Raw genomic sequence first — 25,809 nt, 5'->3', positions numbered from 1 at the left:
CGAACCCAGGTCTCCTGCACTGCAGGCAGATTGTTTACCGACTGAGCTATAAGGGAGGCCCTCTGCTAACTTGGGGTCACCTTATTTTTCTAGTTCCTAAGGCATAGAATTAGGTTGTTGGGGTCATTCCTGCTTTTTAGTGTAGGTGTTTATTGCTACAAACTTTGCTCTTAGACCTGTTCTTTCTGCATCCCATAAGTTCTGGTATGCTGTGTTTCCATTTTAATTTGTCTCAAAACTTTACTGTCTTTAATTTCCTCTTCAATCTGTTGGTTGTTCAGTAAAGTGTTTAATTTCTATGCATTTATGAACTTTTTCCAGTTTTCCTCTTGTTATGATTTCAGTTTCCTTGAAGAATTACTTCATGGCCTAACATTGGTCTATCCTAAAAAAGTTCCATTTGCACTTGAGAAGAATATGAATTCTGCCGTTGTTGACTAGAATGTTCTATATATGTGTTATATTATTTGGTCAGTTCAGTTCAGTCATTCAGTCGTGTCTGACTCTCTGCGATGCCATGGACTGCAGCATGCCAGGCTTCCCTTCCATCACCAACTCCCGGAGCTTACTCGTGTCCATTGGGTCGTTGATGCCATCCAACCATCTCATCCTGTGTCATCCTCTTCTCCTCCTGCCTTCAATCTTTCCCAGCATCAGGGTCTTTTCCAATGAGTCAGCTCTTCGCATGAGGTGGCCAAAGTATTGGAGTTTCAGTTTCAGCATCAGTCCTTCAATGAACACCCAGGACTGATCTCCTTTAGGATGGACTGGTTGGATCTCCTTGCAGTCCAAGGGACTCTCAAGAGTCTTCTCCAACACCACAGTTCAAAAGCATCAATTCTTCGGTGCTCAGCTTTCTTTATAGTCCAACTCTCACAGCCATACATGACTACTGGAAAAACCATAGCTTTGACTAGATGGACCTTTGTTGGCAAAGTAATGTCTCTGCTTTTTAATATGCTGTCTAGGTTGGTCTGTAGTGTTTAAATTCAGTTTACTATCTTTCTGAATGATCTATCCATTGTTGACAGTAGAGTATTAAAATCGCCAACTATTATTGTATTTGTGTTTATTTCTCCTTTTAGCTTTGTTTTATTTTATGTATTTAGGTGCTTTGTTGGGTGCACAAATATTTACAATTGCTATAACATGTTGTTATTGACCTTTTTTATTATGTAATATATAATGACCTTTTTTAAAGAAAAACTGTTTTTAAAGTCCATTTTGTGTGATGTAAGTATAGCTGCTGCTGCTAAGTCACTTCAGTCGTGTCCAACTCTGTGCGACCCCATAGATGGCAGGCCACCAGGCTCCCCCGTCCCTGGGATTTTCCAGGCAAGAATACTGGAGTGGGTTGCCATTTCCTTCTCCAATGCATGAGAGTGAAAAGTGAAAGTGAAGTCGCTCAGTCGTGTCTGACTCCTAGCCATCCCATGGACTGCAGCCTACAAGTCTTCTCTGTCCATGGGATTTTCCAGGCAAGAGTACTGGAGTGGATTGCCATTGCCTTCTCTGTAAGTATAGCTACCCCTGCCTTATTTGTAGACAGTGGGAGATTACCATTTGCTTGAAATGTCTTTGTCCATCCCTTCTCTCTGTTTATGTCTTTATGGTAAAGGGACTCTCTTTAAGGTAGTGTATTTTTGGATCTTGTTTTCCTATCCATTTAGCCATTCTTTGTTGTTTTTTAAGACTTATTGATTGATTGATTGATTTTTATTTTGGTGGGTCTTTGTCGCTGCACGGGCTTTCTGTAGTTGCTGTAGGGGAGTGGAGGGGGCGGGCAGGGCTCCTCTTTGTTGCAGTGTATGGCCTTCTCATTGTCATGGCTTCTCTTGTTGCAGAGCGCCAGCTCTAGGCATGTGGGCCTCAGTAATTGTGATGCATAGGCTCAGTTGCTTCATGGCATGTGGGATCTTCCCAGGACAGTGATCAAACGCATGTCCCCTGCATTGACAGGTGGATTCTTAACCACTAGACCACTAGGGAGGCCCCATTCTGTGTCTTTTGATTGGAGAATTTAATATGTTTAGAGTAACTATTGATAGGCAAGAATTTACTATTGCCATTTTGTTAATTCTTTTCTGATTGTTTTATAGATCCATTGTTCCTTGTTTCTTATCCTGCCATCATTTTGCATGTTTTGATGTCTTTTGGCATCAGTATTCTTTGACTTCTTTTTCTTGTTCTTTTGTATAATTGTTACAGGTCTTTACTTTGTCATTACCATGAAGATTACCTAAAATTTCTTAAAATTATAACACTTGATTTTAAATTGATAACTTCATTTCAGTAGAAGTCCTAAACTTTACACTTTTTCTTCTCCTACCCCTCACATTTTAGATTATTGTTGTTAAAATTTACATATTTTTACATTACATATAACTAAGAAGGCTTTTTTAGTTTTAGATATTTTACTACACTTTTAGTGTTTTAACTTTTAGTGTTTAATTATATTTTACACTACTATTACTATCTTATAGACTAACTTTTGCTATTTATCATAGCTAGTGATTTTTATGCTACCTTTTTTATGTTTTATGATGCTAATTAGCATCCTTTTACTTGCATTTAAAACTACCTTTCAGCATTTCTTGTAAGGCAGGTCTAGTGGTAATGAACTCCCTCAGCTTTTGTTTGGAAAATTATTTATCCTTCATTCATTTCTGAAGGTCAGCTTCACTGGGCATAGAATTCATGGTTGAGAGTTTTTCTTTGATGATTTTGTGTGCGTTATCCCCTTCTCTCCTGACCTGAAAAATTTCTATTGAGAAATATGCTAGGAGTCCTCTGGGGGTTTCTATGTTTGTAACTTCTTTCTTTTGTAACTTTTAGTTTTTACTTCTTTTCTTTTTCTTTTTTTTATCAAGGTATAGTTTAAAATATCCTTAGTAAAAATGTCCTAATAGTTTCAGGTGTACAACATAGTAATTCAAAAATTTTATAGACTATATTCCATTCAAAGTTATTATAAAATATTGGCTATATTTCCTGTGTGGTGCAATATATGCTTGTAGCTTATTTATTTTCTACAAAGTAATTTGTACCTCTTAATCCTGTACCCTTTTCTTGCCCTCGCTTCTTTCTCTCCCCACTGGTAATCACCAATTTGTTTTTGAACTCTGTGGCTTTATTTCTGTTTTATTATATTTATTAGTTGGTTTTATATTTTAGATTCCAATATTAGTAGTAAATACAGTATTTGTCTTTTTCTGTCTGACTTATTTCACTAAGCATAACACCCTCCAGGTCCATCCATGTTTCAAATGACAAAATTTCATTCTTTTATAAGACTGAGTAGCAATCCATTGTGTGTGTGTGTGTGTGTGTGTGTGTGTGTGTATAACATATATCTATATATAGAGATACAGATATCTCACCTCTTTATCCATCTGTTAATAGACAATTAGGTTGCTTTCATGTCTTGGCTATTGTAAAAAATGCTGCTGTGAACATTGGGGTGCATAAATCTCTTCAAATTAGTGTCTGTTTTCTTTGGATTTATACTCAGAAGTGGAATTGCTGGATTATTTAGTAGTTCTATTTTTGTTTGCTGAGGAACCTCTACACTGTTTTTGACAAGTGAAGAAGTGAAAGTTGCTCAGTTGTGTCTGACTCTTTGCAACCCCATGGACTATACAGTCCATGGAATTCTCCAGGCTAGAATACTGGGGTGGGTAGCCTTTCCCTTCTCCAGGGAATCTTCCTAACCCAGGAATCGAACCCAGGTTTCCCGCATTGCAGGCGGATTCTTTCCAGCTGAGCCACAAGGGAAGCCTGAGAATACTGGAGTGGGTAGTTTATCCCTTATCCTTTTTTACAATTGATGCACCAATTTCCAGTAGACAAGGGTTCCCTTTTCTCCACATCCTCATCAGCATTTGCTTTTTTGTGGTCCTTTTTGATGATAGCCATTCAGACAAGTGTGAGGTGTTATTTTATTGTGATTCTGGTTTGCATTTCTCTAATTAGTGATGTTAAGTATCTTTTTCATGTTCGTATTAGCAATCAGCATGTTTGGAAAAATGTCTGTTCGAGTCTTTTGCCCATTTTTGGTTGAATGGTTTGGTTTTTTTGATATTTAGTTGTGTATGAGCTCTTTATATATTTTAGATATTAACCCCTTTTTGGTCATCATTTACAAATATTTTCTCTCATTCTACAGGTTGTCTTTTCATTTTGTTAATGGTTTCCTTGGCAACTTTAATTAGGTCCTATTTGTTTGCTTTTGCTTTTGTTTTCCTTTGTGTTTGGAAACAAATGAGTATTACTATGATTTATATCAAGGAGTATTCTTCTTATATTTTCTTCGAGGAATTTTATGGTTTCTGATCTTACATTTTGGACTTGAATCCATTTTGAATTCATTTTTGTATATGATGTGAGGAAACATTCTAATTCCATTCTTTTACCTATAGTTGTTCAGTTTTCTCAGCACTACTTATTGAAAAGATTGTCTTTTCCCAATTGCAAATTCTTGCCTCCTTTGTTATAGATTAGGTAACATAAGTGTGTGAGTTTATTCTCTATTCTTTTCCTTTGATCTATTGAGTGTATTTTTATGCCAGCACTATACTGTATATAGTATATAGTAAAGTATAGTGCCAGCACTATACTTTGCCAACAAAGGTCTGTTTAGTCAAAGCTATGGTTTTTCCAGTAGTCATGTACGGATGTGAGAGTTGGACTATAAAGAAAGCTGAGTGCCAAAGAATAGATGCTTTTGAACTGTGGTGTTGGAGAAGACTCTTGAGAGTCCCTTGGACTGCAAGGAGATCAAACCAGTCAATCCTAAAGGAAATCAGTCCTGAATATTCATTGGAAGGACTGATGCTAAAGCTGAAACTCCAGTACTTTGGCCACCTGATGTGAAGAGCTGACTCACTGGAAAATACCCTGATGCTGGGAAAGATTAAAGGCGGAAGGAGAAGGGGATGACAGAGGGTGATATGGTTGGGTGGCATCACCGACCCAATGGACATGAGTTTGAGCAAGTTCAAAGTTGGTGATGGACAGAGAAGCCTGGCATGCTGCAGTCCATGGGGTTACAAAGAGTCAGACGCAACTGAACTGAACTGATACTGTTTTGATTACTGTACCTTTGTTATAGTCTGAAGCCAGGGAACATGATACCTCCAGCTCTGTTCTTCTTTCTTAAGATTGTTTTGGCTATTCAGGGTCTATTGTGTTTACATTCAAATTTTAGAATTATTCTAATTGTGTTACATATGTTCAGTATTTTGGTAGGAATTTCATTGACTATGTAGATTGCCTTGGGAAATAGAGTCATTTTAACAATATTAATTCTCCCAGTTCATGAACATTTTATATCTTTCCATCTGTTTCTGTCATCTTCAGTTTCTTTCACAATGTCTCATACTTTTCCAAGTACAAGTATTTTTATCTACCTACTTAGACTTATTCCTAGGTATCCTATTCTTTTTGATATGATAAATGACACTTTAAAGAAAAACTTCTTTCTGACAATTCAGTCAGTGTATAGAAATGCAGCAGATTTCTGTATATTAATTTCGTATCATGCAGCCTTGCCAAATTCATTGAACTCTAGTTGTTTTTCAGTGGTATCTTTAGGATTTTCTGTGTGTAGTAGCACGTCATCTGAAAACAGTGACAATTTTACTTCTTTCTTTCCTATTTTTCTTACATGATTGCTGTGGCTAAGACTTCCAATACTGTGTTGAATAAAAGTGGGGTGAGTGGACATTCTTGTCTTGTTCCTGATCTTAGAGGAAATGCTTTCAGCTTTTTATCATAGAGTATGATGTTAGCTGTGGGCTTATCATATATGGTTTTTATTGTGTTGAGGTGTGTTACCTCTTCACAAAGTTAATATAAAGGGCTAATCATAAGTGAATGTTAAATTTTGTCAAAAGCTTTTTCTGCATCCATTCAGATGATATTATTTAATTTTTAACACTCATAATCAGCTTTTATTGATTTTACATAAATAGCTATAGAATGACTTTGCAAACCATATTTTCCTAACATTTGTTACACCACATGACATTTCTTTATGAAGGTATTTGTTAAATCTTTTTTTACAGAGGAAGTGGAGAAAAATGGAGAAAGAGGAGGGAAAATAAGATTTCAAAATTAACCTTCAGTGATAGACCTAAATATTTGCAAATTATTTCCTTTTATAGAAAATCATATGATTATAACTTTGAAACATATAAAAAGTGCTGTCCATCAATTTAATTAAAATCTTGCTGTTCACATCACATTCCCTTGACCTATAATTATGATCATTCCTCAGCTATACTGACAGTACTGCCTTTCAAATAATACTGTTCAATTGTTATGCCTTTTGGCTGAACGTATGTAGATTATCTTCCTTTATCAAAAATATTTAACAACTGGGCAATCATCTACTCAGTCTTTATGAACTCTGTATTGATTAACTTTTCATTTTTACAAGCATTTCCTACATGACTTTTGCTTTCTTCTTGTCATCTTCACGTAACTGAGTGGTCCATTGCCTTCAAAGGAGGAGGGACTTGTGAACAAGCCTCCAATTCTATCCCACAATGTGAAATACTGTCCATAACTATAGTCAATGAGCATGTGGTAGTTTGTATGATGAGTTGAGCCATTAATAATTAAGGCCTTAAGATTTAGGGAACATGAATATCACCATCATGAATGGAAACTATAAATATTGACCAGGATATATGAACCTAAATAAACTACCATGTGTAAAGGAAAGATAAAAGGATATCTGTGGTAAGGTAGACTCTGAAGGACATCATCCAGAAAGTGAAAAGCATGACTTACAAATGAAGTCAGAACCTTCTAGATGTGATGAGGTTTGTGTAGGCACTTATATATACAAGTCTATGACGAAAGCCTCTGTGAATGCATGACATGACATGTCATGTCAAGCCTCTGTGAATGCATGAATGCATGTGAATGACATGAAAGCATGTCAGTGAAAAAGAGAAAAGATACCAGCAATGAGTTGAAACCAACCATACGGAAACTCTCCTATGCCATCATACAATTTGCTGTAACCTCTCACTTCTAGCAGGAATGGAGGAAATATGGGGATGCTGATCCATGGCATTGGCTGGACAGAATGCATAATCTATTGATAGACTTGAGTCTTTAAAATTTTTTCTTTCATTAAGGAAAGATCATAGACAATAACTCAGTGTGGCAAAGAAGGAATAAAAGTTATACATACTGAGATTTGTTATAATCAGGAGACTAATAACTTGTCAGAAGATGTCATCTTCTGGCTATGTGGCAGGATATATGTATAGTGCAAATAGATAATACTCTGTAGCATTGAGTGTAAGATCCATCTTAGCCCCTAGAGTGGTTTTGCTGCTGCTGCTAAATCGCTTCAGTCGTGTCCGACTCTGTGCGACCCCATAGACGGCAGCCCACCAGGCTCCGCCGTCCCTGGGATTCTCCAGGCAAGAACACTGGAATGGGTTGCCATTTCCTTCTCCAGTGCATGAAAGTGAAAAGTGAAAGTGAAGTCGTTCAGTCATATCCAACTCTTAGTGACCCCGTGGACCGCAGCCTACTAGGCTCCTCCATCCATGGGATTTTCCAGGCAAGAGCACTACTAGTTGCCAATTCAGTTCCTACAGGGCTCTGGATGCTCTGGCTAGTATTTTGTTCAATTTTTTATGCAATATGTATCACATGAGTTGCAGATACTGAACCATTCTTGCACCCCTGGGATAAATCCCACTTGATCATATTTTATGATTGCTCTAATGTATTGTTGGATTCAGTTGTTAATTTGTTGAGGATTTTTACATCTGTGTTCATCAGTGATATCAGACGTTAATTTTCTTTTTTTGTAGTATCTATGGTTTTGGTGTCAGAGTGATGCACGCCTCATAGAATAAGTTTGGAAGTGTTCCTCCTTCCTCTGAAATTTTTTTTGTAATAGTTTGAGAAGGATAGGTGTTAACTTGTCTCTAAATGTTTGGTGGAATACATCTGTGAAGCCATCTAATCCTGGACTTTTGTTGGGAGTTTTTGTTTGGTTCGCTTTTTTTTTTTTTTTAATGATTTGGTTTTATTGCTGATAGTTGATCAGTTCATGTTTTTCTATTTCTTTCTGGTTCAGTCCTGGAAGATTGTACATTTCTAGGACTCTGTTTCTTCTAGATTGTCCATTTTATTGAATATGTTGTTGTTGTTAGTCACTTAGTGGTGTCTGACTCTTTGCGACCCCATGAACTGCTGCACACCAGGCTTCCCTGTCCCCACTATCTCCCTGAGTTTGCTCAAACTCATGTCCCTTGAGTCAATGATGCCAACCAACCATCTCATCCTCTGTCGACCCCTTCTTCTCTTGCCTTCAGTCTTTCCCATCATCAGGGTCTTTTCCAACAAGACCCTGCATCAGGTGGCCAAAGTATTGGAGCTTCAGCATCAGTCCTTCCAATGAATACTCAGGGTTAATTTCCTTTAGGATTGATTCGTTTGATCTGCTTGCTGTCTAAGGGACTCTCAAGAGTCTTCTGCACCATAGTTTGAAAGCATCAGTTCTTCAGCACTCAGCCTCCTTTATGGACTAAATTCTCACATCCGTACATGACTACTGGAAAAACCATAGCTTTGACTATACAGACCTTTGTTGGCAAAATGATGTCTCTGCTTTTTAATACACTGTCTAGGTTTTTCATAACTGTTCTTCCAAAGAGCAAGTATCTTTTAATTTCGTGGCTGCAGTCACTGTCCACATTGATTTTGGAGCCCAAGAAAATGAGATCTGACACTTTCCACTTTTTCCCCCTCTGTTTGTCATGAAGTGATAGGACCAGATACCATGATCTTCATTTTTTGAATGTTGAGTTTTAAGTCAGCTTTTTCACTCTCCTCTTTAACCTTCATCAAGAGGCTTTTTAATTCCGCTTCACTTTCTGCCTTTAAAGTGGTATCATCTGCGTATCTGAAGTGGTTGATATTTCTCCCAGCAATTTTGATTCCAGCTTTTGATTAATCTAGCCCAGCATTTTGTATGATATTGACATATAGTTGTTCACAATAATCTCTTGTGATCCTTTGTATTTCTGTGGTGTCAGTTGTAACTTCTCCTCTTTCATTTCTGATTTTATTGATTTGGGGCCCCTCTCTGTTTTTCTTGATGAGTCTGGTGAAAGGTTTATCAGTTTTGTTTAGTTTTTCAAAGAACCAACTATTAATTTTTTATTTTATTAATTTTTTAAAAAATTTACATTGGAGTGTAGATTAACAGTGTGTTCAGGTATACAGCAAAGTGATTCAGTTATGCACATACATGTTTCTATTCCTTATCAAATTCTTTTCTCAGGTTGTTAAAAAATATTGAGCAGACTTCCCTGTGCTATGCAGTAGGTCCTTGCTGGTTATCTGTTTTAAATAAAGCAGTGTGTACATGTCAATCCCAAACTCCCAATCTTCCCTCCTCCTCACCCTTCCCCTCTGGTAATCATAAGTCTGTTTTTTAACTCTTATGAGTCTGCTTCTGTTCTATAAATAAGTTAATTTGTATCATTCTTTTAAGGTTCTGCATATAAGTGATATCATATGCTATTTGTCTTTCTCTGTGTAACTTACTCCACTTAGTATGATATTCTCCAGGCCCATCCGTGTTGCTGAAGATGGCAGTATCTCACTTGTTATTAATGGCATTGTATGCATGCACCACGTCTTCTTTATCCATTCCTCTGTCAATGGACATTTAGGCTGCTTCCATGTCTTGGCTGTTGTAAATAGTGCTACAATGAACACTGAAGTGCATGTATCCTTACAAACTATGTTTTTCTCCAGATAGATCCCCAGAGGTGGAATTGCAGGATCATATGGTAGCTCTATTTTTAGTTCTTTAAGGAACTGAAGAACCAACTCTTAGTTTCACTGATCTTTTTCATGTTTTTTTTTTTTAGTCTCTATTTCATTTATTTCCACTCTGATCTTTATGATTTTTTTTTCCTTTTACTAACTTTGGGTTTTGCTTGTTCTTTTTCTAGTTCCTTTAGATGTAAGGTTAGGTTGTTTGAAATTTTTTTTGTTTCTTAAGATAGGCTTGTATCACTATAAATTTGCCTCTTAGAACTCCTTTTTAATCTGTGTCCCACAAATTTTGGGTTGTTGTTTTCATTTTCATTTGTCCCCAGCTATTTTTTAATTTTTTTCTTCTTTGATTTCTTCAGTGCTCCATTGGTTCTTTGTAGCATGTAGTTTAGGAGAAGGAAATGACAACCCACTCCAGTACTCTTGCCTGGAGAATCCCATGGGCGGAGGAGCCTGGTAGGCTGCAGTCCATGGGGTCGCGAAGGTCAGACAAGACTGAGCGACTTCACTTTCACTTTTCATTTTCATGCATTGGAGAAGGAAATGCCAACCCACTCCAGTATTCTCGCCTGGAGAATCCCAGGGACGGAGGAACCTGGTGGGCTGCCTTCTCTGGGGTCATACAGAGTCGGACATGACTGAAGCGACTTAGCCGCAGCAGCAGCAGCAGCAGCAGCATGTAGTTTAGCCTCCACTTGTTTATTTTTTGCAATTTTTTTCTTGTTCATAGCATTGTGGTCAGAAAGATGCTTTATATAATTTCAGTTTTTTTAAATTTGCCAAGTTGTTTTTGTGGCCTAGCTTGTTCTATGTCCTGGAAAATGTTCCATGTGCAGTTGAAAAACTGTACTCTGCTTATTTTGGTTGGAATGGTGTATTTAGATATATTAAATCCACTCGCTCAAATGTATCATTTAAGGCCAGTGTTTCCTTGATTTTTTTTTCTAATTTTGTCTGAATGATCTGTGCATTGTAAGTGGTGTGGTAAAGTCCCCTACAATTATTGTTGTTACTGCCAGTTTCTCCCTTTACATCTGTTAATATTTTATGTATTTGTTGTTGTTTAGTGTCTAAATCATGTCCAACTCTTTTTGCAACCCCATGGACCATAGCCTGCCAGACTCATCTGTCCATGGAATTTCCAGGCAAGAATACCAAAATAGGTTGCCATTTCCTTCTCCAGGTGATCTTCCACTGCAGGGATTGAACCTGTGTCTTCTGCTTGGCAGGCGGATTCTTTACCACTAAGCCACCCAGGGTATTTAGGTGCTCCTATATTGCCTGCATATATACTTGTAACTGTTGTATCTTATTGTATTGATCCTTTGATTTTTATGTAATGTCCTTCTTAGTCCCTTATTACAGTCTGTTTTAAAATGTTTTGCCTGATAGTATTGCTATCCCAGCTTTCTTTTGATTTCCATTTGGATGAATTACCTTTTTGCATCCCATTGCTTTCAGTCTGTATGTTTTTAGATCTGATATGAGTCTCTTGTAGGTAGCATAAATATCGGTTTTGTCCTTGTATCCATCCAGCCACTCTTTCTTTTGTTTGAAGCATTTAGTCCATTTAATAATTATTGATACGTATTGATACTTATTGCCATTTTGTTAATCTAGGGGTTGTTCTTTCTTGTCCCTTTTGTTCTCTTCTCTTGTGATTTGATAACTATCTCTATTGCTGTGTTTGGAATCCTTTATCTTTACCGTGTATATTATAGAGTTTTGATTTATGAATGTCATGAGGTTTACATACACAATTATTTTAAGTTGCATATCTCTCAATTTCAAAGATTTTTTAATATCCCCACATTTTTACTCCCCACCCTCCATGATTATTTTTGACATCACATTTTACATAATTTTGTCTTTTTTTTTGGCCACATGTGGCTTGTGGGATCTGAGTTTCCTGACCAGGTATTGAACCCAGGTGCCAGCAGTGAATATGCAGAGTTCTAACCACTGGAACACCAGGGAAATCTGGCATCTTCCTGTCTTGTGTATCCCTTAACTACCTATTGCAGACGTGTCATGTTTACCTGATTCTTTTGTGACCCTTGAATTCTTACGTCCACATCTGCACATTTGCGTAACTAGACACTACAGGTTTGCTTTGGCAGAGACAAATTTCCACTAGTCAGCTCAGTTTGGGTTTGTAGGTGTGTTTGTTGGTAATATTCTTGGGCAGGTGTGACTTACTACTGTTTTTTTGAGGTTTTTTTTTTTTTTTTTTTTTTTTTAGTAAAGCAACTTTTCAAGCTCTTTAATCAGAGATGGGCACTCTATTTGATTGAGTACTGGTAGCTTGGTTCTCTACTATAAGATGGGCTCCATGGTTACCTGAATTCTCTAGTCAGGCTTTCTAGGTGGTTAGGGATAACTCCTGTGTTTATATTCATACTCACTAGTAGATGGGGCTATACCTTGGCTTTCCTGCCCTGGCAGGGCAGTAAGATGGACCCCAGGGCCTGTAATATTTATTGTTGGAGATTCATATTAGGCAGGAGTGTGCACTGAATACCTTGTCAGATGTGCCTCTTGGTTTACTCTGCAGATAGGGAAAGCCATGAACAGTGCTCTCTGTTCAAGTGTCAGTGTTAGCAGGGCTGTTGGATGGTCTACACTGCTTTCCCACAGCTTCCCCACATGTTCTAGTTAGGTCTTGGTCAGGCAGGCTAAAGGCAGAGTGGAAACAGCAATAACCATGGCTGTGAATTTGTTTCCCTGCCCTGTAGCATCAGAAGAGCAAATCTGAAACTGGTACAAGTCTTTGTTTCCTTAAGCCAACCTATGCCCCAAGTTCCATGGCCAAAAAGGGTCACTAGCTTCAGTGTGCACTATCGGCCATGCTGCCAGTTCCTTAACTCAAACACTGCTGAATTATGCAGCTTTCAGGTGGTCCAGCTTTCTCACCAACCCTTCTTAACAGATGGGACCAGGAAACACCTTCCATAGCAGGTAGGGCTGCTGGGTCTTCATTTCCTAGTCTGGTGGAAGAGAGAGGGGCTATTTCAGGCTTCTCCGATTTTTTTCCAAGTAGGTTTTCTGGTTGGAAGGGGTGGAGCTACCCTCAGCCTTAACTATGAATGAATCTTCTGCATGGGCATATCAGAGGAGCTTCCAAGACCCCCCATGTTGACTTTGCTCTGTGGGTAGTGAGCTCCCACTCACCTCTCAGCTAGAACAGACCTGGACTACACAGCTTCTAGGTGCTGTCACCAGGCCTTCTGGCCAGATGAGGTCAGGCTACACTCTCCCTGCCGGAGTCCCGCTCCAGCTGGTCCAGGGGTCCCCAAGGGATGAACGGCGTCAGCAAAAGGAAAAGAAAGGAGACAGAGTTTTTGATGGCCCAAGGACCACTGGCCCAAGGACCATAATCTTTATTGCTTTAGTCTCTATTTATATAGCACATATTCTTCTACACAATGATTCTTACAATATTTTTCCATTCAGATCAACATCCCCTGATTCTAAGATGTGTTAAAAGTTTTTTCCTAGTATATTGTCACATTTTGGTTACATGTTTACCCCGAAACCTATTTTTATTTTACTAGAACATAGTCTATGAATCATATTATTCCATCTACTTATTCTGTACAGCCTGCTACTACAGCGAGTACAGCGTCTTGCTTCAGTGAATAAGTACTATAGCAGTGTCTAAGGGCAAAAGTTTCTCATAGTACAGCCATTGACAGTGGTGGTTTGTTTACCATCTACCCACATAACACAAGGCTATTTCTGGCAGAGACAAGTCTTTCGCAGTTTACCTAGAAACCATTTACAATACAATTCACATATTTCTTTCTGTTTACGCTTAGATTCTAAGGGGCACAAACATCTCTAGTGTCCCAATCTTTAAGAGAAAAAGCTTAGTTTCTGTAATTATCCCTGATACATGACCCAAGTTTTCCAGTCATCAATAACAATCTCCTCATGAGGCTAGGTCACAATAGGCTTAGGGCTTGTTTTCCAAATGATCACGGCCTATTCCCTGGCTGAGTGTTAGGGACCCGCCAGTCAGGGGCCTCATTAGGTTTAATCATTTTTGGAATGTTTCTCTGGGGCAAGGGATCATTTTTCTTTTTACTGGACTCTCATGACCTCATCATGGAAGTCCCTACAACTCCAGCCATCAAAGAATGAAACAGAGTTAGCCACAACAAAAGCATAGAAACAGGAAGGAGGGAAGGTTCCGATTCTGGAGAGAAACTGCTTTGCAGTTTCTTCTTGATTGGTGCCGTGACTTTGTCATCCGCAGTAGTTCCAGAATGGCTCCCAACATCTCCCCGATGCGTTGGGCTATGACTCAGCTTTTTTCATGGTTGTAGGCAAACTAGACTAGAAGACTGGCAAAACTTATTTGAGGACCAAAGGCAGGGAGATGTGCACCCCAGTGGGTTCCCTGGTCAGAGTGGACTATCAACTTGGGTCTGCAGGTGATTGAAGTTTTTGAGTGGTAATTAGCTCTATCTGCCAAGATCGTGGACTGGTTTTTGGGAGTCCCTTCCCGCTTCTCTATCATAGTCAGCTCCCAGTGATTCTCCATGCAATCCCGCAAAGCGCCCCACAGTGCTGGGGTAGCTGTTTGAAACCCATGGGACCTCTTTTCCCATTGGAGGAACCAGAGACTCAGGGAAGACCTCTTAGCAGGGTGCTGTGCTGATCTGAGGGGGAGGCAGTGCAGTCACTGTGTGACTGTTCGTATCCTTCTAATATGGTCTGTCATTGTCTTGGTGGTATAGGAAGGTACTTCTGCCTCACCCCCCTATTCTACGATTCCCTTAATGCTGTCTTGTTCATGAAGAGTTGCTGTTTTTGTGAGGGGAAGCAGAGTTGGGAATGACTTAGGTTGCCATCTTGGTGACTTCACTCTCCAGTTATAACCTGTAGGCCTTTCCATGTGCTGCTTACGGCACTGAGCAGCAAAAAAGAATGTGTGCTTCCTGTGGGCAGCTGGTTGCACAGGTGGGAGGAAGAGGTGGAGCCCACACCACTCTTTTGGTTTCAGATATTGATAAGAAGTCAAAGACAGGGGAATTCTCAGTCTAAAACCTGACACCACACTCCAAGGGGAAAAATTTCTGGTGTAAAACAAATATCTTGAAATGTTCTCTCCACAGACAGAGCCAGGAGACCCACTTGCCCGTCATGCTTCCTCTTTGGGGACAGTATAATAAAGTAAGGAAGCACATGCGTGTTAGCTCAGCCAACTGATTTGGGCTCTGATTCTGCCCCTTTCTTATTTTGGGAGCCTGGGCAGATATCCAATGAGATATTTGTTTCATCTATAGAAGAAAAGATAACACCCATCTTTCAGGGCTAGTATGAGGATTAAATACAATGTTACATATACAGTATTTGACAAGGAGTGTCCATGCAGTAAATGGTAGCTATTATTATTATTTATTGTAGAAGACTTTTAATCCAGAAGAATCTGTAGAGGAATTTTTAGCTTTTCTGTAGACATACCTCCATTTAGCTCACAGGGACACAGTGTCTAAGAGTCAATAGCTTTCTCATCCTATCCTTTGTTTTCTCAAATCTCAAACTGTGCTATAATCATTTGGTATCCCATAAAGATGGGAGGAAAATGATTTGATTAAACTTCTGCAGCCTGAGAATATGAATAACTTTAATGGCCACAAACTTAAGCTTGAGTTCAATGCACCACTGCTCATACCCACACAGTCCTCACCATTATTCCAAAGTTGGTTTGGTTCAGGCCTTTGATTGGATCTGAGACCTCTGGACACTAAGGGATGATGTGTTGACTCTGAAAACAGCTTGACCATCAACAATCTAACAGTCATAAAATAGCCATAAAGTGATGTTTGTGTAGGCTGTAATATTGATGTTATTCATGGCGGCCAAATAAATGATGGAAGTGCCACAATGTTGGGCAGTGAAATCGGGAGAGCTAATCAGCTGGACCAGCCTGTAGAGAGCTGCAAGGGAAACACAGAGCCATTCTTTCTAGATGAAGCAAATCTGATAAGCATTTTTAGCCTCTTGGCAAGAGACACAGTGAGAGCTCCAGGAAACCAAATGCCCATTCCTGTTCCCATTTACTCCTTCAAACAAGCTCCTGCTGGGTTTATTTTGGGAAGTAGGTTCTACTTGCCCTACAGAATTTATTGATTTAAGGGAGGAGGTCATTGATCTAAACAAACTTTTCTTGGAGAGATTTTGAAAATATCATCACAGAAACTAAACAATAATATGTAAATGTGGCTTTACCATTCCTATCTCTCCAGCCTGAGCCCTGTTATATTGCCTTAAATCTACACACTCTGGTGCCCACCCAGGATGTCCACACTCAGTAAAGACACTGTCCAGATGTCCTAGCTTCCTCTGTCATTCTTATCCTTGTCAGGAAGCTAGTACCCATTAGAAACTGGGAGAGAGACTGAACTCAAACTGGTTCACAATAACGTGTTTGTAACTGACAATCCTTAGCACCAATGCCACAGTATTTGTATTTTAAAAGATAATATCCCTTATGTCAAATAGATTTATAATTGTTAAAATTTGAGACTAAGTGAAAAGAGAACATAAAAAGCTCCAGAACAGAGCATCCATGGTTAGCTCCTCTGAGCTGTTGCTTTGTTTCACAGCTTTTCTGAAGATTTTTTTCTAATGAGTTCATTCATTTATTCATCATCAAGTATTTGAGAACCTATAATATCCTTATTCCTCTTCTGAGAGTTAAAAAACATCAGTAAACAAAACAAAGATCGTTAACCTTGGAGTAAAGAATGAGAGAATATATACTAGACCAAATAAATACATTTTATAGACTGTTAGAGGGTAATGTGTTCTTTGGGGGAAAAAGTAGCAGAGTAAAGGGGATTAAGAGGCTGGGTAATTGGGCTGAAGGTTGTAACTTTAAATGTGGAGTTCAGGAAGGCCTCATTGAGAAAGTAATGTTTATTCAAAGACTTAGAGAAGAAGAGAGAATTAGCCAAGGAGATCTGGGAGAATCTTGTTTCTGAAGGAATGGCTAAAGCAGTGCCTGCTCTGTTAAAGGGAGGCCAGTGAGGCTGAAGTCAAGAGAACATAGAGAAGTCATGGAGCTGATGGGGAACCATCATCCTTGGACAAGTGAAGGATCTTTAGTTCTCTGTTCCTACTCCTGTCAATTTAAAAAAGATGCATAACATGAAAGTCTCAAGGTAAGTTTTATTTGGGGCAAAATGAGGACCACAGCCTGGGAGACAGAACTTCAGATAGCTCTAAAACACTGCTCCAAAGAGGTAGTGGGGGGAAGTGAATATACATGATTTTGCTGAAGGGGTGTTCATGCCATTAGGCACTTATCTTACAAAAGTCCTGCTAGTCACAAGGAACCATGAAGATATTTAGTGATTTTCTAGATATGAGGAGATGCAAGGATTGGGATCATGTAATCAGTTCCTGAAAATATCTAACTATCTAGAGATTTCCTGATGCTGAGAAAAATTTAAGGCAGGAGGAGAAGGGGATGACAGAGGATGAGATGGTTGGATGGCATCACTGACTCAACATACATGAGTTTGAGTAAACTCTGGGAGCTGGTGATGGACAGGGAGGCCTGGCGTGCTGCAGTCCATGAGGTCGCAAAGTGTCTGACATGACTGAGCAACTGAACTGAAAAAGAGTTCCTGGAGCACAATGTGCCTCATTCTCCACCCTGAACTCCCTTCAGGGTGTGTCAAAGGTCAACAGCTGCAGCCTCACAGGATTCAACCCCCAAAGAGGCAGATGGCAAATGCCCTTGGTAACTGCCAGTTTGTCCTTGACACTCCCAAGATAGCAAGAGGATCTTTGGAAGAAAATAAGAATGGGGAAAGGGAGACAGAGGATTCAACTTGTATGGAAGAATTTTTCTTTTGTAGACCAGTGACTGTGTCTTCTCAAGATCAATGTAAGGTAATAAGAGCTTTATATCTAAGTAAGAAAAGGAAGTTGAAAAAAATACTGAAATCTACACTCTCATCCTCCTGTGTTCTGAACCAGGAGGACAAAATGATGCTCTTTGAATAATGTGTTTGAGGAAAAAGTCATTACAGATGAGCACTTGGCTCTCCTTCCTCATTTTGGATTGACTTTGGTCAAAGGGCTCTTTTGAGGTTGGCGTTCCAAATACAACCACCTCATTGACATGTCAACTACAAATTGGCACCTCCAAGAGCATTTGCCAGTGACTGAACAACAACAACAACAACAACAATGAAGGCATTTGCCATCTGCCTCTGGGGAGATTGAACCTTGCCCTGCTGCTGCTGTTGACCTTCAACACCCCCAGAGGGAGTCTGAACTCCAGGGGTATTGGAGAGACGCAGTGTGTGCTCCAGGGAATCTGGTGGAACAGGTCTTTAGATAGTTAAACATTTTCAGAAACTAATTTCATGATCCCAACCCTTGCATCTCTTCATATCTAGAAAATCACTAAATCCCTTCATGGTGACAGCAGCTCCTTGTGACTAGTGGAAAACCTTTTGTAAAGTAAGCACTTGATTGCATTGAACTCCCCTTCACCAAAATCTTATATATTGACCTTCCCCCATGCCTCTTTGGAGCAGTCTCTCAGAGCTACCTAAGGTTCTGTCTCCTGGGTTGCAGTCCTCATTTTGCCCCAAATAAAACTTAATTCATAACTCTCAAGTTTCACATCTTTTTTAGTCAATAGGCATCAGTTGCAAACTGAAGGACAAGGAATGAATACAGAGCTTCAGGGTGATTTGCTGAAACTAAGTTTATATATTAAATTACCTCCCTGTGTACTTATGTGTGTATTCCAGACTAGGGGTTTCTGGGGATCACCTTATATTTAATATATGCCCTCTGATTAAAACATCCAAAACACAAACCCTGACCCACTCAGAAAATGGTCTATTCTCTGCTTTCAAGATATTCCTTCTTTAAAAGGAAGAGAATTTCTTTTTATGTGGGGTATAAGAAATACAACGCTGGGAGTTAGAAAGCTTGGATTCCAAAGATGATTGCAAGGAGATTAGATCATATGATTCTGAAATCCTGTGATCTTCTAAGAAATATGATCAGTAAGTCCAGATTTGAGAGAATTGGTATGTCAGCCATAACATTCATTCATTCAACAATAAATACTCTTAAGGTTGTTTTTTTTTTATAAATTTATTCATTTTAATTGGAGGCTAATTACAGTACTGTAGTGGTTTTGCCATACATTGCCATGAATCTGCCACGGGTGTACGTGTATTCCCCATCCTGAACCCCCCTCCCACCTCCCTCCCCATCCCATCCCTCTGGGTCATCCCAGTGCACCAGCACCAAGCACCTTGTCCCATGCATCAAACCTGGACTGGAGATCCATTTCACATATGATAATATATATGTTTCAATGCCATTCTCCCAAATCAACCCACCCTCTCCTTCTTCCACAAAGTCCAAAAGTCTGTTCTTTACATCTGTGTCTCTTTTGCTGTCTCACATATAGGGTTATCATTACTATCTTTCTAAATTCCATATATATGCGTTAGTATACTGTATTGGTGTTTTTCTTTCTGGCTTACTTCACTCTATATAATAGGCTCCAGTTTCATCTACCTCATTAGAACTGATTCAAATGTATTCTTTTTAATGGCTGAGTAATATTCCATTGTGTATATGTACCAAAGCTTCCTTATCCATTTGTCTGCTGATGGACATCTAGGTTGCTTCCTGGCTGTTATAAACAGTGCTGTGATGAACATTGGGGTACACGCATCTCTTTCAATTCTGGTTTCCTCAATGTGTATGCCCATCAGTGGGATTGCTGGGTCATATGGCAGTTCTATTTCCAGTTTTTTAAGGAATCTCCACACTGTTCTCCATAGTGGCTGTACTAGTTTGCATTCCCACCAACAGTGTAAGAGGGTTCCCTTTTCTCCACACCCTCTCCAGCATTTATTGTTTGTAGACTTTTGGATAGCAGCCATTCTGACTGGCGTGAAATGGTACCTCATTGTGGTTTTGATTTGCATTTCTCTGATAATGAGTGATGTTGAGCATCTTTTCATGTGTTTGTTAGCCATCTGTATGTCTTCTTTGGAGAAATGTCTGTTTAGTTCTTTGGCCCATTTTTTGATTGGGTCATTTATTTTTTTGTAATTGAGCTGCAGGAGTTGCTTGTATATTTTTGAGATTAATTGTTTGTCTGTTGCTTTGTTTGCTATTAATTTCTCCCATTCTGAAGACTGTCTTTTCACCTTGCTTATAGTTTCCTTTGTTGTGCAAAAGCTTTTAAGTTTAATTAGGTCCCATTTGTTTATTTTTGCTTTTATTTCCGTTACTCTGGGAGGTGGGTCATAGAGGATCCTGCTGTGATTTATGTCAAGAGAGTGTTTTGCCTATGTTTTCCTCTAGGAGTTTTATAGTTTCTGGTCTTATGTTTAGATCTTTAATCCATTTTGAATTTATTTTTGTGTATAGTGTTAGAAAGTGTTCTAGTTTCATTCTTTTACAAGTGGTTGACCAGTTTTCCCAGCACCACTTGTTAAAGAGATTGTCTTTTCTCCATTGTATATTCTTGCCTCCTTTGTCGAAGATAAGGTGTCCATAGGTGCGTGGATTTATCTCTGGGCTTTTTATTTTGTTCCATTGATCTATGTTTCTGTCTTTGTGCCAGTACCATACTGTCTTGATGACTGTAGCTTTGTAGTAGAGCCTGAAGTCAGGCAGGTTGATTCCTTCAGTTCCATTCTTCTTTCTCAAGATTGCTTTGGCTATTTGAGGTTTTTTTGTATTTCCATACAAATTGTGAAATGATTTGTTCTAGTTCTGTGAAAAATACCATTGGTAGCTTGATAGGGATTGCATTGAATCTGTAGATTGCTTTGGGTAGTATACTCATTTTCACTAGATTGATTCTTCCAACCCATGAACGTGGTATATTTCTCCATCTATTTGTGTCCTCTGATTTCTTTCATCAGTGTTTTACAGTTTTCTATATATAGGTCTGTTGTTTCTTTAGGTAGATATATTCCTAAGTATTTTATTCTTTTTGTTGCAATGGTGAATGGAATTGTTTCCTTAATTTCTCTTTCTGTTTTCTCATCGTTAGTGTATAGGAATGCAAGGGATTTCTGTGTGTTAATTGTATATCCTGCAACTTTACTATATTCATTGACTAGCTCTAGTAATTTTCTAGTGGAGTCTTTAGGGTTTTCTATGTAGAGGATCATGTCATCTGCAAACAGTGAGAGTTTTACTTCTTCTTTTCCATTCTGGATTCCTCTTATTTCTTTTTCTGCTCTGATTGCTGTGGCCAAAACTTCCAAAACTATGTTGAATAGTAGTGGTGACAGTGGGCACCCTTGCCTTGTTTCTGACTTTTGGGGAAATGCTTTCAATTTTTCACCATTGAGGATAATGTTTGCTGTGGGTTTGTCATATATAGCTTTTATTATGTTGAGGTATGTTCCTTCTATTCCTGTTTTCTGGAGGGTTTTTATCATAAATGGATGTTGAATTTTGTCAAAGGGTTTCTCTGCATCTATTGAGATAATCACATGGTTTTTATCTTTCAATTTGTTAATGTCGTGTATTATGTTGATTAATCTGTGGATACTGAAGAATCCTTGCATCCTTGGGAGAAAGCCCACTTGGTCATGACATACGATCTTTTTAATATGTTGTTGGATTCTGTTTGCTAGAATTTTGTTAAGGATTTTTGCATCTATGTTCATCAGTGATATTGGCCTGTAGTTTTCTTTTTTTGTGGCATCTTTGTCTGGTTTTGGTATTAGGGTGATGGTGGCCTCATAGAATGAGTTTGGAAGTTTACCTTCCTCTGCAATTTTCTGGAAGAGTTTGAGTAGGATAGGTGTTAGCTCTTCTTTAAATTTTTGGTAGAATTCAGCTGTGAAGCCATCTGGTCCTGGGCTTTTGTTTTCTGGAGGATTTCTGATTACAGTTTCAATTTCTGTTCTTGTGATGGGTCTGTTAAGATTTTCTATTTCTTCCTGATTCAGTTTTGGAAAGTTGTACTTTTCTAAGAATTTGTCCATTTCTTCCAAGTTGTCCATTTTATTGGCATATAGCTGTTGGTAGTAGTCTCTTATGATCCTTTGTATTTCTGTGTTGTCTGTTGTGATTTCTCCAGTTTCCTTTCTAATTTTGTTGACTTGATTCTTCTTCCTTTGTTTCTTGATGAGTCTGGCTAATGGTTTGTCAATTTTATTTACCTTCTCAAAGAACCAGCTTTTAGCTTTGTTGACTTTTGCTATGGTCTCTTTTGTTTCCTTTGCATTTATAAATACTCTTAAGTTTTATGTGTAAAGTTGTTAATAAAACATGCATGAGGCTCTTGTTTTTATGACTTAGCTTACTTCACAAGTGCCTAATTAGTGAGGGTTGTCTAGATTGCTGTGTTGAAAAATACTGAGGTTCAATAGAAGATATTGGTGATTGATTAGCGATGTCCACTATGAGTAAAAGCAAAGTCTTCGTGCATAAATAGAGCCCAGACACTGTTGATTCTCTTTTTCAGAGGCAACCCCAAACTGTTTCCTGAAAAGTACAGAGCTCTACCAAGGGCCCAACATTATATCATTGTTTAAAAACCGGTCTCCTATTTCCTGATGGAATGTGTGTGTGTGTGTGCACACTCAGTTGTGTCTGACTCTTTGAAACCCCATGAACTGTATAGCCCACCAAGTTCCTCTGTCCATAGAATTTTCCATGGCAAGAATACTGGAATGGGTTGCTGTTTCCTTCTCCTGGGATCTTCCTGACCCAGGGATTGAACCCACATCTCCTGTGCTGGCAGGCAGATTCTTTACCGCTGAGCCACCTGGAAATCCTTCTGATGGAGCGAAAGAGCTATATATAGAATACAGAAGTGATTTAGACTCAAAGGTGATCTTATATGGTAGTGAGCATTGTCCAGGTGATACTTCAAGGAGAAGTTTAACCTTATCTGGTATAGATATCCCTGCTGGTTCTGAGAAGTTTAAGAAAATTGACTGATTCCCCCAAAGTGGCTGTAGCAATGGAGAAGGCAACTCATTCTCTTTTAACCCACACTGAGGTATCATTCTGTGTTTCTCAGTTCTGGGCTGATCTTTTTAGCAATTTGCTACTTCAAGTCTACTTATCTGTCAATCACTGTTAAATTCATTTTGCACAGCTGACTGTGGTGTTATCACAGCCTTCCTTATACTAATGCATTTAAGAGTTGTGTGTCTTTGAAAGGCTGCCAACATAGAGGAATAGCTGAAAATGTGACTTCCCAGTCAGACTGTCCTTTTCATGATCAGTCTGTAACTACCATTTGCACTTTTTATAGTTTGAATTCTTTGCTGGTCTGACTGCAGTCATTTGTTTTCAACAATATATTTCTCCTGTTGGACTTTTTTTTTTTTTTTAAATTTTCCCACACATATTGAATGAGAGCCTGTACCAGACAATTTAATATTACAAGCTTCATTTGAAAGAGCACCTATGAGAAACTTATACTGTATTTACTGGGTTGAAAGGCAATCAAATAACATTATAAGCAATACAGGGAAAGCAAAGTGATATGATAGGAAAATACAGGCATGTTCAAATTCCAGTACTGCTATTTATTAGCTGTTGACCTTGGATAAGTTAATACTTTACTTCTCTGAACTTCATTTCCAGTATCTGTAAGGTGGACACAGGCAAATCTACTTGGCTTATAATAATGGTATAATATGTATGAAAAGCACCTGGAATATAGTTATGCAGGTTACTGTTTTTAGCAATGGTAACTATTTTTAAATAATTTTAATATTAACAAGTCAGAGAACAAACATGCGAGACATATTAGGAATATGCAATTTCTAGACTTTGGTTTTGACTTAGATCCTAGTATCATTGAGGACGCCATGGCTGCTATTACTCAGGTTTTGACAGGGTGAGTGGTTAGGATTATTTGTTAGGTGTCTCCTTCTCTGCCTCTCCCTTTACCACACTTTTTGCCTCTTTTCCTTTAAGTGGAGTTCTGTGGAGAAAGAGTGAGCTTGGAGGAATGGCCCTTGAAGAGTGTCGTGTGCTTAGGATATAATCTCAGAAACTTAGATAATACTTTAAGACCATGTCCACTGGTTAATATAACATTGAGAAAAAATGCCTATGAAGATAGGTATGGAGCCCAGAACTGTCTGATGGTTTCCTGCAGCCTGAAGACTGTGCTATCTCCTTCCCACACTGATGCATCAGCTCTCAAGAGGCTCCAGGAAAATAATCAGAAAGCAATAAAGCTGCCTTGTAGAGCTATGACCCTCTACCTCTTTTTTGTCCCCAGCTTTATTGAGCTATAACTGACAAATAAACATTATATATATTTAAGGTGTACAACTTGATGTTTTGATAGACACATACATTGTGAAATAATCACCACAATCAAGTTAATTAACATATTCATCTTTTAAACTTCCAGTTGATGGGTCCTGATTCCCTGTACAACTCTTTGCTGTAACAAAAGATGCTAATTAGCTGATTGGAATTTCAAAAACCCTGTTCACCCAAAGCTCAACTGTTACAGCTGAATGGATGGCAAGTTCACTCAAGCAGCCAGTGGTTTATTCATTCCTCTGCTCAATTAGGTCCCTAGAATGTTCATGTTGGAAAGGAAATTAATGATCAACTAATTAATCCCCCCCCAGTCTAAAATTGAGTAGACTGAAGCTTAGTGAAATGGAAATTGGGTGAGGTCACGCTGACAGTCAACAACAAAGCCTGAGCAGAAGCCATTTTGGTTTTGATATTTTATTACCAAAGAATGTAATTTTTTTTTTAATTTTAGGTTTTTAAAGACATTCAAGATAAACAATCAAACTGAAACTGTCCCTTCTCAAACAACTATTTCTGATTCTTTGATCTTGGGAAAATTGTACTTACCTTGCTGAGTTTGGAAGCCACATCCCCAAAGGCTCTAATGAACATAAAAGTTAGTTACAACACAAATCATGAATGTAAAGCAAGTGCAACCTCTATGGCTTAGGGGCAGAATTACCAGGAATAATCTTCAGGTGCCTTTGTAAAACTAAGTACCTAATTTTCTATGAATAATTTTGCACAGAAAATTTTTTAGTTTTCTACCCCAACCTGTATAAACTTCAGGCCCCACAAAATCTGATTTGCCCTTAGGTAACTCTCTAAGGGATCATAGTGGCAATGCTTGGAGTCCACTGATTTGGATTCAGTTCTTCTCTGTCACCTGCTACCTGGCTGACCTTGGAGAGTCTACTAAAGATCTTAGTATATCTATTTCCTCACTTATAAAAGGCAGATAATGAAACTGATCTCCTAGAGTTGTTGCACGGCTTAAGCAAGGTAAGGTGGGAAAAGTCTTCAGTTTAATGCCTGGCCCAGAACAAACCTGCAATGAAGGGGCTTTTGTATTATGTAGGGAGGTTGTCGGATATAGCAGTTAAGAAAGTGGGCCTTAGAACCAGGTATATCTGTATTCGAATTTCTGTTTTATATTACAATACTTATTCTATTATCTTGGGCAACTTAGTATTTCTGAGCCCTAGTTTTTTCATCTTTAAGAAAGGATACTAAAACCTAATCAATACAGTAGTTTGAGATTAAATGAGATTATGTAAAGTGCTCATCAGAGTTGCTTTTGCCTGCAAGTAACATCAAGAACAAACATTTAAAATAGCTTAAAGCAGTGACTTTTCATCTTTTTGACTACAGCCCACAATAAGAAATAGATCTTACATTGTTCCTCAGTGTAAAAATACATATTATCACAGGACTAACATGTGAATCAAATTTGATTATGTATATGATCAAGCTTCATATAGTATTCTAGAATGGTAAAGTAAGAGCATAGTATCTGAATTCAGGCATGTCCCAAAATATGACACAATAGCATTGCTATCTCAATATGTGACATGCTGGTATTTTTCTTCTATCTTCTATATCATTTTAATTTATTTTTTAAATTTAAGTGCAGTTGATTTACATTATATGTTTCAAGTGTATAACATAGTGATTCAATATTTTACAGGCTGTAGT

General features: G+C 38.5%; 1 long non-coding RNA gene and 1 pseudogene across 1 annotated transcript in view; one reads left to right on the top strand and one right to left on the bottom strand.

Moving 5' to 3' along the window:
- Nucleotides 1–25,809, top strand: part of LOC145542878 (uncharacterized) — a 103,700-nt gene that overhangs the window by 61,118 nt on the left and 16,773 nt on the right. The gene's annotated exons all lie outside the window — the stretch shown is intronic.
- LOC145542877 (lathosterol oxidase-like) lies at nt 6,390–7,325 on the bottom strand (annotated as a pseudogene).

Source organism: Giraffa tippelskirchi, chromosome 3 (genome assembly GCF_054371585.1).
Source record: "Giraffa tippelskirchi isolate mGirTip1 chromosome 3, T2T-mGirTip1v1.2.pri, whole genome shotgun sequence".
NCBI classification, from domain to species: Eukaryota; Metazoa; Chordata; class Mammalia; order Artiodactyla; family Giraffidae; genus Giraffa; species Giraffa tippelskirchi.
This window is presented reverse-complemented; position numbering and strand designations above follow the sequence as displayed.